The sequence below is a fragment of the Pomacea canaliculata genome, linkage group LG4 (assembly GCF_003073045.1).
Source record: "Pomacea canaliculata isolate SZHN2017 linkage group LG4, ASM307304v1, whole genome shotgun sequence".
NCBI classification, from domain to species: Eukaryota; Metazoa; Mollusca; class Gastropoda; order Architaenioglossa; family Ampullariidae; genus Pomacea; species Pomacea canaliculata.
In genome coordinates this window covers 26,574,363-26,593,211 of record NC_037593.1, presented here as the reverse complement: position 1 = coordinate 26,593,211, position 18,849 = coordinate 26,574,363, and positions in this window count along the sequence as shown.

The window sequence follows — 18,849 nt, the reverse complement described above, 5'->3', positions numbered from 1 at the left end:
AGGTCCGTGGCAACACTAAGTGGTAGGTCCTCGATCCTTCAATGCACATTATTACAACGACAATCGCCATCTGGAATTTGAGAATCCTAAGATGATTTGCACGCGCGCATGTAAGTTTTTAATTAGTGATGAGACGGGGATCGATGATGTCATGCAAAATATTAAATGACATTTAATGTCAGAGATCAGAAGTCAGAACATTTTTGTCAAACTAATCAGAACTTATTATTTTAAGATCTATCAAAGCACGATGCATTTTAGAAAATATTTAAAAAATCTGCTGCTCGAATATCTATTATGTCATGCATATATATATTTTTGAGCTTTGAAACTAACCATAATAAAAATGAAAAATATTAAATGACACTTACATTTTAAATAGAAAAGATTCGAACATTTTTTTCTGCTTATCGGAACTTATTATTTTAAGATCTATGAAAACATAATACACTTAGAAAATATTTTTAAATCTGCTGCGCGAATATCTGTTGTCAGGCGTATGTATTTTTTTTTTTTTACCTTTGAAACTATAACCATATATAATTATAAACGAAGGAACCTTTTTTTAAAAAAGATTTATTAGGCCAATTTGAGAAAATGTAGATGCAACATGTCTAAGAGACACGCCAGTTTTTGAGGACGTTTCGTGTTCTTTATGTTACAATAAGAACCACATACTCACGGATAATAGAAGCAAAAGCATAATGGGTGTGGCTGGTACACGTATAAATACAAGTCCACCACGATAAACAGAGGGCTGCTGTCCCATTACGCCATTTCTGCCATCTTACTGCCTCCAGGGGGCGGACAGACACAAATTCTTTTGGAGAAGTAAGAATAATGATCCTTGTTCACGTGCTGCATGTCGCTTACCTGAAACGAGAAATTTTAACATTTGTTGAACATAATCATTTGATATATTTCTTCGCAAAGTTGTGTTAAAAGTGAGCGTTACAGCCTCCAAACCATGATTTCATCCACATACGACCCGGGGTCGTCGACCAACGGCTCCTTTGACTTGACGTGGATGAAGAGCGGATGCGTGGCAGTGACGACCAACTCCTCTGTTTACAATCTTACCGGTCCACTGATCAGCGACGACGTGCAACGCTTGATTGACAGGCTCAAGGGTGCTGTTTTTATCCCGATGTGCTTTGTGATCGGCTCACCTACGAACTGCATGAGTCTAGTTGTCTTCTACCGACACGGATTTTCCAACAGGATCAACCTGAGTTTATTTATCCTCGCGTTTGTCGATCTTCTGAGTACGACGTTCGACTTTATCCTCTATGCTGAACGCATGTACAATCAATTCACCTCAGACGAGCGCCTCACTGTGGTTTATTCGTTTGCCTTAAGCAACAGGTTTTTGGGATTCTATGGTTCTCAATACGCTGCCATGATATTGGTTGCCATCATCGCATGTGACCGGTGCCTCTGCATTCTCCTTCCAATCAAAGCAAAGATCGTGGTCAGCGTCAGGCTCACGGCAGTTATCATATTCGTAGCCTTGGCAACGACATACACTGTTACTTTTGTCATTGTCTTAAGTTATCGAATCGTTTGCTTATATGACTTCACAACAAACGTGAGTCAGTATGAGGCTATTTACACTGACTTCTACATTCAGAACAAAGGTCATCATGACAGCCTTGGAGAACATTTTTATCGGCTTCTTAATCTCCATCGGTTGTCCTTTGACGGTTTTTGTTGCCACCATTATTATGATCGCAAAGCTGATGAAGACAGTTAAATGGCGCAAAAACACTACTTCGTCAGAATCGTCAAAAGAAATAGCTCTAACCAGAATGCTTCTGGCTTTGTCCGTAGAATTTCTTGTATTATCTGTTCCCCATTTCCTGTTCTGGCTGACACCTCTGTTCGTTCATGATTTCCGCGATAACACATCGCATAGAAACACACAAAAAGTTTTGATGAGTCTGCTTCAGGTGGCCTCCAATATAAGGTCGTGTGCCAATTTTTTTGTGTATTACACATTCGGAAGTCGGTACAGACAGTCGGTTCGTAGCATGATTTGTAGCGGCAAATCAAATGGTGTAAAACTACATGCAAAAAGTAGTAATGCATTCATTGCGATGGTATTATTCCGCTGAACTGAAATCATCTAATCATCTGAAAAAGCATCATCTTGTAATACAGGAAACAGTGCATCGTCTGTTTCCTTTAATTTCTCACTCTGTTTGCGGTAAAAGTTTGATCAGTAGCAGAACATGAATAACGGCAACGGCAATGAAATGTTATACTTACAGCTGATTAGTCTTTCCATATGCCAGTCTCTTCCATCACTTAATAGGTTTTTGTTATTACAGTCAACAGCGCGACGAGAATTATAACGTTTAGCAAGAACTCGCAGGACTTTACCGTCTTCAGTGATTATTATGACAAAAATGGTAATGTTTGGTATAGATGGTATATAAACATCTCCAGTAGCGTCCTACTTGTACGACGCATGCCTCATTAACAGAGATTTCCTTTGACAGAAAGCGTTCATTTTTAAAGGCTATGGTTTAAAAACTGTCATATTGTTTCTCTCTTGGAAGCTGCTTAAATCATTTTTCTTTTTCGTATTTCAATATATTTTTAGATTGTTTTTTTTTTCTTCTTCTAGTCTCATATTCTTCTGTGTACAACACCTCTGTCACTCAGTTTGTTAGTATGTTGTAGTTGGTTTGTACCAAACAGATTATAACCACACACACACTTCTGCTTTCCCCGTTAATTAACGTCCTCCCTCTACTCATCTCTGGAGGACTGTCTTGAGCAATGTGCCAAACCAGAAGTTCCTGGGCACCGATCAGGTGGTGACCAAACTGCGAACGAATTTGACTTCTTTTCCCTGTATGAGATTGTAACTATTCACGGTTCAAATCCCAACTTTGTATCAGTCATTCAAACACACGTAGAGTTGTCTGTTCATAGCATAAGCAGATCAGAGACGCATCTTGGGAAGCCACGTGACCATGTGACGCAATCCACAAAATTGCATCACGCCATGACGCGATAGGGGAATCCCAGACTCCTTTTAATAAACAAGGTTTAATCTGGAGTTCCACATGCCGGGGCGTAACTTCGGCGAACACAGTCAATCTAGGTGGGAATCCATGCCGACTACACGGTAAAAAGAAATGGTTATGATCGGTCGGCATGGACCTCACGAAGGGTCGCTAAGCGATCATCCTAGTTACCCAGTGGCTTAATTGGTGCTTCATTAGCCTAAACCGGAATAAGGAGGAAAATAAGATAACGTTTCCCCGAGTATTCAGCGGTGAGACATCGAAGTGAATTGAGCGACACGGAGACGACATTCACTGCGATCCGTTATGGACTTTACTTCTGATAGGCATTCAGTGGAAATCTGTGTATGACAGACCTTTGACTGCACTAGCGGCACACGAATAACGGACGCTAACACCGCTCCTACCGAAGGGTAGGCTGAGTCGCCATCTTTTCTACCGAAAGGTAGTAAGGATCCAATGTTTATCCTGGGAAGTTACCCATAACAAAGTTGACCTACAAAGTTGTGAACCACAATTGTGTTGTCTTGGACTTCGATTTTTTTAAATTCTCAACGTTAACATTTCGTCCTTGAATCTTGTTTAGACATGCTTGAAAATAATTCACCTTGGACATAACCCGCTTGGAATTCATTTGTATAAATAACCTGCCAAACATCAGCTTTGGTACTTCTTGTTCCTAATCGCCCTCAATGGAGCATAGGGCTGCACAGCTTGGGTACACCACTGTGTTAATAGCTGCTTTGAATATAATTCAACGGTCAACAGTCCGTGGGAACATCCGTAACATCCATGACGACGATTCCCCGGCTTGGCTATAACTCTTTGATCGTCTGTTAGTCGGACGTCTGTACCGACAGCGTGTGTGGACACTGAGTCATCTGACTCCTGGTATCGGATTACCTGATGATGTCGGGAGATTTATTAACTTTCTACGGACGGTAGACAGAGCTAATTTTTTTTTTCACATTTCATTGCCATTTTTTAAAACATTAAATGTGTTAAACGTTGGCCGGACAGAGCGTAATTAAAGGTAGATGTACACTCACGCTCACAGTCATTCATAACTGCACGCTTCTCACAAAACGTTACAGAGACGTGGAACCTTTGTTGTAATTAACCTTTGAGCGCTTAATCACTTTATCTGGTTTGGGTTCGAACGACACTTTTTAAATAGGAGGTGTGACAACGAATGCCTTGTCTGTTTTGCATATTGCTGTTGAGAGGCTAAGTCATAAACACAACATTATTACTTTCTTCTTTTTTTTAATTTCACTTGTTCATTTATTCCATAATCGATAAGTACATCGAAGCTTCTAAAATGTACATGACAAATGCTATATTTAACTTCACACGACAACTCCCCACAAAACAAAAGTGTACACTTCCCTGTCAACCGCTCATTGATGCAACACAACCACCACTCTCAAACCCTGCAGCAAAGCAAGTCAGCGACAAATATGACAAATAAACGTGAACTTAACAAACTCCTTTCAAAACATGAGCACATATCTTTCCGTTTCAACCTACCGCCATATTACCATATCTAAACTAACATGTTATTGCTCTCCACTAAACAATTGTTTAAAAACAAATTCTCCAAGACCCACATTCCTTCTCCTAATAAACAAAACAAAAACCACAAGGGAGATAATGCAGTGCTCAAAATATAAAAAACAGTTTGTTGTATATAAAGCCCCAGGGTGTATGTAGGCTGCAGGCATTTTCGATCTGAGCAAGCCTCAAACCAACAACCCATTCCTAATTTTTTTTTTTCAGTTTTGCTACACTTTTTTTCCTAGTTTTTTTAAAAATCATGATATTTGTAATACACATGCACACTTAGCACTTTCATAGAGTTCGCATCTTGGGTTAAAACCTATCAGAATATTCTGAAGCTACTTTATTTCGGTGATTTTGTTCGTACGTAATATGTATGAACCATGTAGAAAGGACATATTCACACAATACTCAAACATGTTTGAAAAATGGAAGTTGATATAAGAGATGCATGACCGCTAATATGCATGGGTGTTCTACACAACTACTGTTCATTATGCAACAGATTTCTGCAAAAAAGATTTTAAAATCAAACAGTATTTAAAATAAACGGTACACATTCTTCAGTTTAGTTTTAATAATAATAGTCAAGTAAAGTTTTTTATAAAGCGCACGATCTTGCTTTATCAGTTCATGGCGCACACATTGAAGAACTCATGCACACACACACCTATCCCAACTCAGACACACTATGACAGGAGAAAAAATCAGATCTCAAAAGGCAGAATAAATTTTTAGTGAACTTGGGGTGAAAGTCCACTTTACAGAAAAGGAAAGTGGACCAACCGTACAAAGTCTTGTCCGAGGAAAGTAAAGACCAGGGGATCAGAAGAGCGGAGAGAACAAGGTAGTGTGTAGATATGCAGCGAGGTGGATAGGTAAGTAGACCTTAAAATTTTCAAAAATGACTTTCTTCCCTGCACAAATTTCTCCACATCCCATTCATCTTTTTTCCCCTAAAGTTTATGTCTAAATATTTAAAGCATTTTCCAGTATTACTATCAGGTTAAAGAATCTATCTTTTGTTAAGACCATTACAAGGTTTACATGGACAAGCAGCCTTTATCAGATTTGTATTTCAAAATCCTGAATAGACTCTTTGGGCTTCTTTATTTTCAGAAATCAAGACAACAAACCATTCACAAACGGATCAAATTTTACAACTGAAGGATTGTATTACTAACCCATTTATCAAGAAGAACAAATAATCTCATAACATATACTCTTGTCGACTCAGTGTATACAAAATTGTCTCAGTCTCACGATATCGGAAAAATAAGTAGCACAATACTTGCAATGAATGGTACTATTTCGCTCGTACGGCACTCGTTTTCAAACTCTCAGTAGATATCTAAAAGTTAATTGAAGTCTACTTTCTAAATAGCAAAATGAACTAAAAATGTCAGCCATACAATAACTCTTCTCAAAGCCCTTTTGTCTTTCATTATTAAATCGTCTATTTCAGCCCGTTTGATCAGTCCTTTTTTCCGACAAATGAGGGCAAATTTCACTTTTCACTAGTGCTACAGAGCTGTTTTTTTTTTCCACGACAGTGTACAATCGTAGCTGAAAAAATAATGAAAATGAAAAAAAAAATGTGTTGTGTGTGTGCGCGCAGTTATGTATACACTATGATCGACAAAACCTTCAAGTTACAGTACATTACAAAAATATTTAAAAGATATAATTAATAGGTGATTATCCAACTATTTTTTGATGTACGTGTATTTGGTGTCTGCAACCCTCAGGTTCTTGGTGTTGAGGACAAGAGTGTGTGAAGGGGAATTGATATTTTACGGTTCTTTTAAAATTGGTAAAGAAAAAAAACTAAAATATTTTAATGCAGAAATTATTATAGGTATAGATTGCTTTATCTGATTCATCCACCTAACCCTTTTCCACATAAAAAAAACACAGACTATAGGTAAGCAACAGCACTTTGTTTCGGGCCAGTAAGGTGGGCTGGTTAAAGTTGACATTATAAATTATAATATTGCTATTTTTTGTTTAATAAGAGGAAAAATATAACATTTTTAACCTCTGTTTAAAAACAAAACTTGATGGTTTTATTTTTAATTTTAAATTATAAATGGCATTATAAATTATCTTACGAAAGGAGACGAGCCACCTTCCTGTTGCGTGCTCAGAGTTTAGTCATCATTTAGTCTTTAAGTCTTTCACTAAGCGAAGTAGATAAATAATGTCCAGTACTGTGCTGGACAAACCGTCTGTTATGTTTGAGGCCCTGGGTTTAACTCCTAATAAGTGCCATTTCGAAAGGTCATTTTCTTTCTCACTGAATTATTTAAAATATTGTGGAGACGTTTGGCAGGTCGCGGTGCTGCTGTCTGAGTTCTGTAGCTCTCTGTGAACACGTTCCAAAACATTCCAGCACATGTTTACTGAACAACAACTTTGTGTTGATTGATGTTTTGGCGCGGGCAAAGAACTCTTGGTCATTAATGTCGTGTGAAGATTTAACCTCTGCAGTTCACAGCACTTTTCTGTTTTAAAATTTTCACTTTATACCTGAAATTTCGTAGCCTTTTTTAGGAAAAGGTCTTCCATGGACACACCACAGTGTTCAGTGAAAAGCTTCTGGAAGGAACAAGACTTCTTGTGAATCGCAACTATCACGAATGTGAGCCTTGTAGACTCAAAACTATGATGTCGTCCGCAAACTACACAGAGTCGTGGACAAACGGCTGGTATGACGACACATTGATAAGAAGTGGTTGCGAGATGGTGATGACCAACTCCTCCTTCATCGATCTTGGCGGTCAGCTGATCAGCAACGACGTGGAGCGACTGATCGACAGGCTCAAAGTCCGCCATTTTGATTCCGATCTTTTTTCTGATCGGTTCACCCACAAACTGCCTGAGCCTGGCTGTGTTCTACAGACTGGGACTCTCCAGAAGGGTCAACCTGTGTCTGTTCTGTCTGGCGCTTGTCGATCTGCTGAGTACTTCCTTCGATTTGGTTCTGTACGCAGAGCGCGTGTACAATCAGTTCACAACAGGCGAACGCAACACACAGGCCTACATATTCATCGCCAATCACAAGTTCATGGGCTTTTATGGGTGTGGGTACCTTGCTATGATATTCATGGCGATCATTGCCTGTGACCGATGTTTGTGCATTCTCCTGCCAATCAAAGCAAAGACCATTCTCGGTGTTAAGGCCATGGCAGCCATCCTCTTTGTCCTCTCCACTACCACCTTCTTTTCTTCTTTCTTCATCGCCTTAGGCTATCGCGTCGATTGCTTTTATGAAGTCATCACGCAAACAATGTATTATAGGAAACGTCGGACAGACTTTTATAGTCAAAACAAAGCTGTGATGACAGCCTTGGACAATATTTTTATCGGATTCTTCATCTCCCTTGGTTGTCCTTTGACAGTTTTCGTTGCCACCATTGTCATGGTTATCAAACTTAAAAGACAGTTGAGTGGCGGAAAAACGCAACCGATTCAGACTCCTCGAAAGAAATAGCTCTCACTAAAATGCTTCTAGCTTTGTCCGTAGAATTTCTTATTTGCTCTGTTCCTCATTTTCTGTTCTGGATTACTCCACTGTTTGTTCCGGATTTCCGCGTCAATAGACTGCATGCCAATACGAAAGAAGTGTTGCTGAGCTTCGCGCAGTTAGCATCCAACCTAAGGTCGTCTGCTAATTTTTTTGGTATATTATACATTCGGAACAAGATACAGAGAATCAGTTCGTAACATGTGTGGTGGTAGAGCGTTTAAAAATATGAGAACAAATACTGTAAAACTACTGGAAACAAAGCTTTAAAACTCACGCTTGCAACCTCTGGAAATGAGTCACCTGTTAAGAGATGAATAAAAATTTTTTCATTGTCGCTTTGTCATTTAGGTAATGCCGTGTCATGTTTGTGATTTTCTCGTGCATGAAGATAACTGCATCACAGAATAAAAAGCGGTAAATGCTAGAGCTTCGACCTCATGATAATGAGGCAATGGTTGAGAGCGAGGATAAAAGGTCTTGAAATCTGTCCAAACTGCCAGTGAAAACCTTTACATTTAAAGAATAGTATCACCAGTAATTTTCTAATATTTTGGAAAATAAGTATCTTTTACTAAATTTAACCCAGTCGTTTTAAAGAATCCGTGCTTGGCGAGAATGTTTTAAGTCTGTTCTTCTTATCGAGTGTTTCTTGCATTGGGACTTTTCTGTTAACTGGATGCTTGTTTCTTGCAAGCAACGCTTCTAGAAAGTTTTCTCCGAAAATAAATTTTTTTCTTTTGTTTTCTGGTCTGTTTGTGTTGCGTTTTGACTGATCCCCATTCCATGGAGGAAGAAGGAAAAAAATAACTGTGCACCTATTAGCATGCGATTCTTCGCGTAGTCAGTCGGGTTTTTTTCCTTAATAAACGATCTAGAATTTATTTGCGGCGGAAAAATGTAATGGTTCTCTAGCGGTTGAGGCCACACACATTTGAAGAATGACTATGAATTTACCCTGTAAGTGTCAAAAGTAAGTGATACAGTTGCAGTCCTTGTGTATGCTTACCTTTATGATAATAGAGATCATCATCATAATAAATTGCGTGATAAGGCATCATCATCATCATCATCATCCTCATCATCATCTTCAGCAGCAGCAGCCGCCGCGGCCCACAGAAGATCGGTAAAGATGTAGTGTTTCAAGTCGGTTGTAGCAGGTATGTAATTGGAGGATGGTTACCTCTTCAGACCTTGTCAGTTGGGGTTATAAATCTTGGTATGCACAGCGTATTTGCTGTTGAAACCACTCATTTTTTTACTTGTCTTTACAGGTTCGATTTTTTTACCTCCTTCAGAGTTGTGGATCTGTCATACTGTTTAGATCCTTCCCTTGTCACCTTGTCACAATCTCATTGCCAGTTACGCTGCAGAGGGAGGTTATCCACAGCAAAGCCACTGCCGCAAGCCTGCCGTCTGTTTTTATTTTGGATGAGAACGGAAAACGTGGGGAGGAGGGAGGCAAGTGTTTTGCGTGGCAGTGCGTGTTGTGTGCGTGGGCCCGAACGTCAGTGTGAGAGCCTCATGATGAACTTTTTTTCTTTGATGTAACGGCGTCATTGAGATGCTCCTTTCATATGAATGGGGAAAATTAAGATTGAAAGAAAAGAGTGATTTTCATTGCCAACTGCATGTCCTTGATCGCCCTGAAAAGTAGTGAACATTATTAATGTGAGACTAGTTGAGGTGAGTCTACCTCAGTTTTAATGTTTGAAATTCCTTTTAGTGTAAGTTTTTAGATTGTATTTTTAATTAGGGATGAGTTATATAGTATATTTAAATGTTATATTTTAAGAAGTGTACTTTTCTGTTCAGGTTTCTTTTATTTTGCTATCTTCCTGTGTTCGTTTTTGGTTGGTTCGCCGGATCCAACCGAATTTCAAGAGAGGCGGCAACTGTGAAAAGACTGTGTATCGGGTTTCCTTTGTGGAGCTGCGAACCCGAGAGCGCAAAATCGGGGGATTTGATATTTATGTATTTTCTTGCATAGTTAATTGTTAATAATTTCTTTGTTTCTTATTATTTTTCAAATATTATAAGTACTTCTTAAATGCGGATTTTGCTGAAGTTTTCATCTAGCCCATAAATATTTGCAGAACTGTAAGTCGCAGCCACTACACGGTTTTTGATTAGAAAATTCATGGCATCCAGGCCATTGAATTCTTTGTCTTTAGCAGGCAGTAATGGTTTGTAGGATTGACAGTGAGGATTAATCATGGCTGAGGGTGTTGGGTCTGCTGAGTCGCCTGCCTTTAAGGCTATCGCTTCTATCTTTTAGCTGGTGGAGCAAAGGCAAGTAGCCTACAGCTTCTCTATTAATGTTACTCACCATAAAAAATCTTTAGATATCTATATCAAGTATTTAAAAACAGAAATGAAATTAATACATTGTCACTCGATGTAGAATGTAAATTCCTGCCCTACTGCTTCTTCATACATATTGAGCAAAACCGACAGTGTTCATATAGGTCCATTTGTCTTATAGTCAATTTGTTTCCGAATAAATAACAAATCAAAATTTTTTGTCTAGTATCAATAAGAGTTTTGAAAATATTCATTTATTGATTGAAGATATCAAAGGCCTTTTGGATAATATATACACATATATTCAGAAATTTCATAGCTAGATCGACTTAAAAAAAATCTTTGACTACATTTTACTAATGAATTTGCTGCCTTTCCATTTCTGAGGGGATAAGCATTAAAGGGACTGTAAAGGCAAAATAAAACTGTTTAGAATCTCGTAAAGAGTAGGATCCACTTGAATCTCGTCTATTTTCGCCTCTGTTCGTATGGGAAAAGTTAAAATTTTGTAACACGTTGTGTTTAAGAAGAGAAATTATATAGGACTCTTTCGTTTGCTTAGACGAAGTCTCGTTCTCCGTCACGTGACCTTATGACATAAGACCAAGACTGCTTACCAAGTGAGACAGACCGTTTTCTATAATTTTTAAAACTGTGCTTTGAAAAGTTCCCCGTGAAACCTAAATTAGCTCACGAGACGCCAACGATCACGAGTTCAAATGCTAGCAATGATCACCGACACTTGCTGTCCGTCTCTGACTGACGTCACACGCACGTTCGTCTGCTTGACCATCTCGGGAAGCTATCGCAGTTACTCGGCGGAAGGACACAAGTGTCGATTTCACTGTATTTTTTTCGATTTTTATAAACATCGGCAACCGAAATAGTGCTAATAAGTGGTAATTAAGTGAGAAACGAATCCGTTATTTCTCCTGTATTGCTCTCGTGCTCTGTAATTGTAACTAAATATATTTTTGAAACGTTTCACCGTTATCAACCGAGAAAAGAGGGTTGGGGCAAGGAGAACAGGTTAGGCTGTCATTAGGAGAAATGCTCACGGGGAAGGGGATATGTTTTAATGCACGTTTGAAATATTCAATATCGTGGAACGAAATGTCTACACACGTCTTATATGCTCCTTCACCAAGCCACTAAATATACGTATACACGTATACTGCTCAAAACAATGGAAAGGCCATCTTCATATTTCTACATTTTTATTAATCATGGTTGTACCAAAAGTGAGCAGTTCCTTTAAACATCTTTATTAATGACTTTAGTGTGTGGATAAACAGTGAACGTGAATTGGATGAAAATCCAGCTCAGTCGTGTGTGTCCTCAGTACATCAAGAAAAAAAAACATTGAAACCCTAAAAAAATTAGTGCAAATTCAAAATATCCATATGAGAAGGCAGACTTGAAGAGTAGAAAACATGCAATGGACGTGCAAACCATGGCCATTGTCAATACAGCTCAGTTATTCTAGAGCCCTGTGAGTGTTTTCTAAGCATCGTTTTAACCATGCCTCACTGTCGAACAAGGGAGGGTCATTACATAGCTGCAGGAGGGCGTAGATGTTTAGGAGTTGCTCAGTCTGTCGTTCAAACGAGACCGCTGCAATATAAAGGGAAGTAATGCAAAGCGAAGACACCCCCAGACGCCCGTTGTCAACTACCAGGCAGTAGGACAGGTTAATTGGTTAATCTGGCATGGACAAGGCAACAGAGGGCCGCAGTCCTCTTTACTGATGAATCTCACTTTCCACGATGGCTGAATCCGCGTCTGGAGACGACAGGGAGAGCGTTCCCCATTGTGATGGAGCATGATCGCTATGGTGGTGGATCCATCATGGTGTTGGGTGAGATGGGGACGTCTTACAGAACTCCCATCTGTCTAGTGCAAGGTACCCTGACAGGAGTGGCATACAGAGATAACATTTTACATCTGGTATTGCCATTGGACCAGGCGTGGTTCTTCAGGACGACAACGCCACACCGAACAATGACTTCCTGAAGCAGCATCAAGTCAATCGCATGGACTTGCCGGCCTGTTACCCAGATCTGAACCCCATTAACATCTGTGGGATGTCCCGGGGCCTAGCCCTTCCCCACATACACACACCCAGCAGTTGACCTCAATCAGCTTTACCAGCTTCTTGATTGGCAGGCAATTCCTCAAAGAATTCTGAGCTCATTAGTTCAATCCACAAGACAAAAATGCTTGCATTCAGGCCAATGGTGGACACACGATCTTGACTTTCTTTTTCTCTTATATAGCTTTTTAAAATTTTGAAAACATGTGCTATGCCAGTCAAAGATAAAACTCTTATCAATTTTAAAAAAAGTAAATTGGCTGTTTATGTTTCATTAAAATAAATAAAGAAATTATTTCATTTAATGTTATTGCCTTTTTTATTGGCATAATCATTGAATAAATGACCTTTCAATTGTTTTGAACCGTATGTACAATCAATAAAAACTTTCGAAGCAATGTCGACTTCAAAAATCTTTGACTGCTTTTCTGTCTATATTTCGTGAATGAGGAGAAAAGCAGATGTTTTAGAAGTTTTTGAAAGTAAATTTCATTAAGAGTGAAAGTAGTGTGAGCATATCTTTTTATAGTCTGATATACTAAAAATATGGGCTATGACAAAAAAAATTTTATGTAGGATTATTTAATTTTCTGTTTCACACAGATGTACACATACAAACAGCCAACTTTTTGACCTGTGAACATGGTATTTAATGTTCCCATGCAGGGTTATGTTAACGTGGGTAGTAAGAGTTAGGTCATGACTATCACCCACGTGACCAGGGTTATCCAGCGTTTGACGAAAAAACACGCAGGAACACTTGTAGGAACACTTGTAACACTTTTCATAAACTGATGTAGTATAATACAGGATCTAACAAACAAAAGTGTGTAGGATTTTTTATTTTTCTGCTCAACACAAACGTACACATACAAACAGGCGACATTTTGGCATAAGTGTCTATTCGCACAGTTTGGGCAACGACCCACAAAAGGTTAACTCAATGACTCAAAAGTTCAAGAAATTTAAAAAATCTAAATATGAAGGTGAGTTAATAATTATTTACAATAGAGCTATAAACTTTATCTCAATAAAAATGAAAAACTTACAATAACATTTTTCAACATAGCCCCCTAGTTTTTCATCGCCATTCTTTCATTGTTGCACAAGCTTCTTTGTGCGTCCATAAAAAGTTTTCAGTAGAGCAACAGATTAGTCCAGGTAAGAGTTGAAAGGCATTGTGTTGCTATGTCTCAAAACCCGTTCGTATACTGCTGCCTAAACTGTTGTTTGGTTCTGATAATGTATGTGATCAATTAAAGGGTCTAACAAATGTTCAGTGCAAGAAAAAAAGCAGCAAAATACTAAAAAATAATTTCTTTGAATATACTACATTTTCTATAAGAAATATTTTTGTAAAAAAAAAAAGATAATCAGGCTCTTTTTAAAACTCAGAAAATGTATTTGTTATAATTACATGTTTTTAAAGTGGGTATTTCTTTGCAAATTTTTCTATCCTAACAATTTCTTAATATCGGGGATGTTCAGGTACAGAGTAGGAACAATGGGATAGTTCAGTATTTTTAAAAAAAATACCTTACATTAATGCGTAAAAAGTAGAACAAGTCGTCGTGGAAAATGTTTTTCATACCCCGATGAAATGGATATTTTTTATACAGACATTGATTTTGTAGGGTCTTCAATTTGTTCTCCTTTCCTTACCTACATTTACTTTCTTCGATCGAAAGCGCACAGGCTTACAGACCAGAGGGAGGAAGCTGCAGGTCACGGACCAGTCCTTTTTTTGTCCCAAAACTGTAACAGAAACAAAAATTGATTGAAGGTCATTTGATAGTATTCTTTGCAGAATAAATATCAGTCCACTAGGATCTGGTAGTTTGCTGCTTCAGTGCTACAACTGTGGCTATCACCCTCGTAAAATGTCAGGTATGAAAGTTGCCATCCGTTGAGTCATCAGTCCTCAGTTCTTTAGACACGATTGATAACAGGAATCAGTCGACCACTGACTCGCCATCTTTTGGGTTTTTTTTTCTTTATCTGTGACATATCCGTGGCAGTTGTCTGCTCAATGAGTCTTCTCACTCCTTGATGATCGTGAGATGTCCAGGGCTTCTGCTTACGCAAAACATTGTGTACAGTACGCATTAAAAGTTCGGAGGACCCCTTCCATTTTCGTCAATGGGGTCCCCTTCAAATTTGGGCGAAGAACAGGGACCCCTTAAAAATCTGAAGAAGGGGTCCCTGGGACCCCAAAGAATTTAGCCTTAGCAGAAGCCCTGGATGTGCTAATAGTACTTCAGTTTACATCGTCTTCATTGTGGTCGATAGGCCTTACTAATACCGTTCTTCGAAGCTTCGCTTCTGTTCATTTTCTTACAGCATCTAGGGTTCACAGATATCACCGAAGCATTAAGCAGAATGTCTATATTCTTACATGGTAAGTCTGTCGCATGTAGATATCAACTGTCACGGTCACATTTGTCGGTTTTTCTTGTTCCTCATCGAGTGATTTGGTTATCAGTTGACAGGCAGCAAATTAATTATTTTTATGCCTTATATTATCTACCGTGCGTAATTATGTGCTACATTTTAAACGAGTGGCAGTCCTAAAATGATAATAGCTCTCGCTCCGTTACATCAACATTTCGTTCTCTTCCTGCCTTTCTTCTCTCATTATTATCACCTGTCACATATGTAGCAAAACTCTACTTCCTTAGGTGACTCTCATACATACGAATGTAAACCTTACAGATGCCAAGTCATCTCCATGATGACGACATCTCCAAACGACACAGAGTCGTCGACAAACGGCTCGTATGACGTCACGTGGACGCACAGCGGCTGCGTGGTGGTCAAAACCATTTCCTCCTTCGATGATGTCCCTGGACAGCTGATCAGCAACGACGTGGAGCAAATGGTCGACAGGATCAAGTCCGCCATTTTGATGCCGATCTTCTTCCTGATCGGTTCGCCCACTAACTGCCTGAGTATGGTTGTGTTCTACAGACAGGGACTCACGAGCAGGGTCAACCTGTGTCTCTTCTGTCTCGCCTTCGTCGATCTTCTCAACACGTCTTTCTCCTTCATTCTGTACGCCGAGCGCGTGTACACTCAGTTCACCACAGTCGAGCGCTACACGCAAGTCTTCGTGTTTGTCATGAACAACATGTTTATGGGTTTGTACGGGTCCAGCTACTCCGCGAAAATCCTCGTGACTCTCATCGCCTGCGACCGATGTTTGAGCATTCTCCTGCCACTCAAAGCGAAGACCATCGTCAGCGCCAAAGGCACAGCCGTCCTCTTGTTTGTTTCCTTGGCAACGACCTACTCGTGTACTTTCTTTGTCTCCTCTTCCTATCGTATGACTTGTGTCTATGACCTTACCAGGCATCTAACCTCTTACGAGGTGAGTCAGACAGAGTTTAGTCGTCAAAACAAAGTTATCATCACAGCCTTGGACAACATATTTCTCGGTTTCATTGTTTCCGTGGGTTGTCCTTTGATAGTTTTTGTTGCTACCGTTATCATGATCGTCAAAATGAAGGAAATAGTTCAGTGGCGCAAAAACACATCCTCATCAGAGTCCGTGAAAGAAGTAGCTCTCACCAGAATGCTGCTTGCTTTGTCTGTAGAGTTTCTTGTGTGCTCTGTTCCCCATTTGCTATTCTGGATCACACCTTTGTTTGTTCCCGATTTTCGTACCAACCGGCTTCATGTAAACACAAGAGAAGTTCTACTAAGTTTATTGCAGATTACTTCAAACTGGAGTTCTTGTTCGAGTTTTTTTGTGTATTACATATTCGGAAGTAAGTACAGAGAAACGGTTCGTAAATTAGTGTGTGCTGACCGAGCCTCTCTGCTGATTAGATTGCAACAAATGACCAGAAAGGGACAAAGTTGTTCTCTTACTGATGCAACTAGATTTTCTTCAAGTAAGAGCCCTTAATTGTTGGGAAGGATAGATTATTTTTACGTGTCTAATACTATATACAAATACTAAAACCATAACAAAATAAGCCTTGGTCACGGACATTTATCTCTGGACTGCTGCCTGTTTCTTAGCATTTCTCGAAGTTGGAGGCTGTCAAGTATCTGCGGTTTAATATCCGGAACCGCAATAAAGTTTTTAAAGTCAACAATAGACTTGCATTGCGTTTTTTGAGTTACTTTTTCTTTTATTGGATAAAGTCTTCGACCGCCACTTCCAACAGAGCCATTTATCTGAAAAACAAAAGACACCTAAAAGCTTCAGCTTTTGTACCTCCGTCGATAAGAATCTTCGCATTTTGTTCTTGGTGTTGATGGCTACACCAGAAGTGAATTTATGTTTTGGCCTTGTTCTAGAAGTTAACGAGGAAAGCAGTTTAGCAAAGATATACATTCATCCTTTGGTCGATTCCAACGAGAAATGAGTTAATTTAGCACAGGTGACTAACACCATTGAGAATAATTTCTCGCTCTCTTCTAACCCTTTGCCAGTCACCTGTTGCTTGTAGTAAATTACAAACATTTTCTTGCGCTAATAACTCGTTTATACTTAACTAAGATAACTGCAGGGATCAGGACTAAACCTAAATAAAGATATGCCAAAGTAGAAGTGCCACCAGTTGTGTCTTTCCACTACGGACGGTGTCGAAAAAAAATTATAATAATAAGTCCGTAAAGTTTTGATGGTTGTCACTGTATGAAGCGAGAGGAGCAAGACATTCGAGACACCAAATATTCCTTATTTGATATTTATTCCTTGTTTCCTACAATCTGTGTCAGAACGCAGCAAATGCTGATTTCTTAGAACAGGTTGCTGTATGCATAATCTTTATCATCTGTTATGTCTTTCTTGGAGTTTTTTATCACTTATATCGTTAAAACAAGTAAACGATTAGACGAAGACGTCAGCATTGTACTCTTGTGGTTTCTTTACAATTTGTTATTAAAGGGTTAATTGAAATGTGTAAACGGATTCGGCAAGTTAGCGTTGGCTAAAGATAATCTTCATTTTCACATGAAACATCGAACAACCACTTACCCTCAATTCAAAGTCTTCAAGCACGTGAAGTGCAGAACAACGGCAAGGCATGCAAACGACAATGCAGCAGATAAGAAATGAAATACTTATATGAAATAATGAGAGGACACAAAACATGGTACCTTTGGTATTTTTGTTTATATTTTACAGTTACGCGTATCATACAAACCTGTATTCAGGGCAGGTAACTAGGCTATGTTGTGCATTAGGAGGAAGCCCTTTCCTTTCCATTAAAAGAAAAAAAGTCAACAAAAATAAAACCGTCTACAATTAATTTACAAGTTCTGCTCATCAAATAAGGCTTAAAGCTTCTCTTTCCTTTTTTAAAAAAATGAATAAATATTTATATTTTAATATAACAAAACTTCCAAATCATACACAAAGGTAATGAAGGCCAGTCTATATAACTCTTTCTTACAGATTGTTTATTCAGAAAGTTTTTAATAATTTTATCTTTCAAAATATATTTTACAGAAAGCATTGGGATCAGTAAAATTTTGTGTGTCGATGTAGCTGTGATGCAGTATCTAGAACTGAAGATTAGAACACACTTGGAAAGACTTCGACTGCTGCATATGTGCTCGTGAGCCACACCGCTGTACGTTTAGATAATACTTTAAAAAATAATTAATCTCAATTTTAACTCCCCATCCCAGTCGAGCTACCGCTGTACACAGCCCCGATGAAAAGAAAAGGTTTGTGGCAGTATTTTTAAAATTTTGTGTTCTTGCCTGTCAGATGGTAATTTTTCGATTTCCTTGGTGCTTAACTTTTAGAGTTTTTCTTCTATCGTGACTCCATATGCAGGACATGCTCAGGGTTTGAGTCCGTCTCAGCATGGGACAGGTTTGAGTGCATGACAGCCCCAGAGGGTATAATGTGGTCGGTCCAGTGCGCATGCAGAAGATGATGGTCTGGTGATGGATCTTCAGCTTTAGTATCTGGTCGTCTGTATATATTTGCCGACTGGCTTTTAAAGTGGTGTTTGAGAATAGCTCTCGAGGAGATTGCCTGGTTCGGCTACTCCTAGCAGACCGAAGTGTGCAAGAATCCACTTGTCTCCTGCCAGCCTGTGACTGGGGGACTGCAAGTTCTGAATGACGGATCTGTATTCAGGAAGACAACATGAGGTGGGCAGCTTCCCGTAGAGCAGTGAGCTCAGTCTGGTAGTTGGACGATGGCGATCTAGCAGCTAGTGACCCTAAGGTGCTGAGTCCATCTGGATGGCGTATGAACATTCCACTCCCTCCATTTTTTTAATGGCTGTATCAGAAGATACATCGGCGTTGACGTGGTTCCATGCTGATGCGTTGAAGTTCTGATGCAGCATTACCGGAGTGAGGGA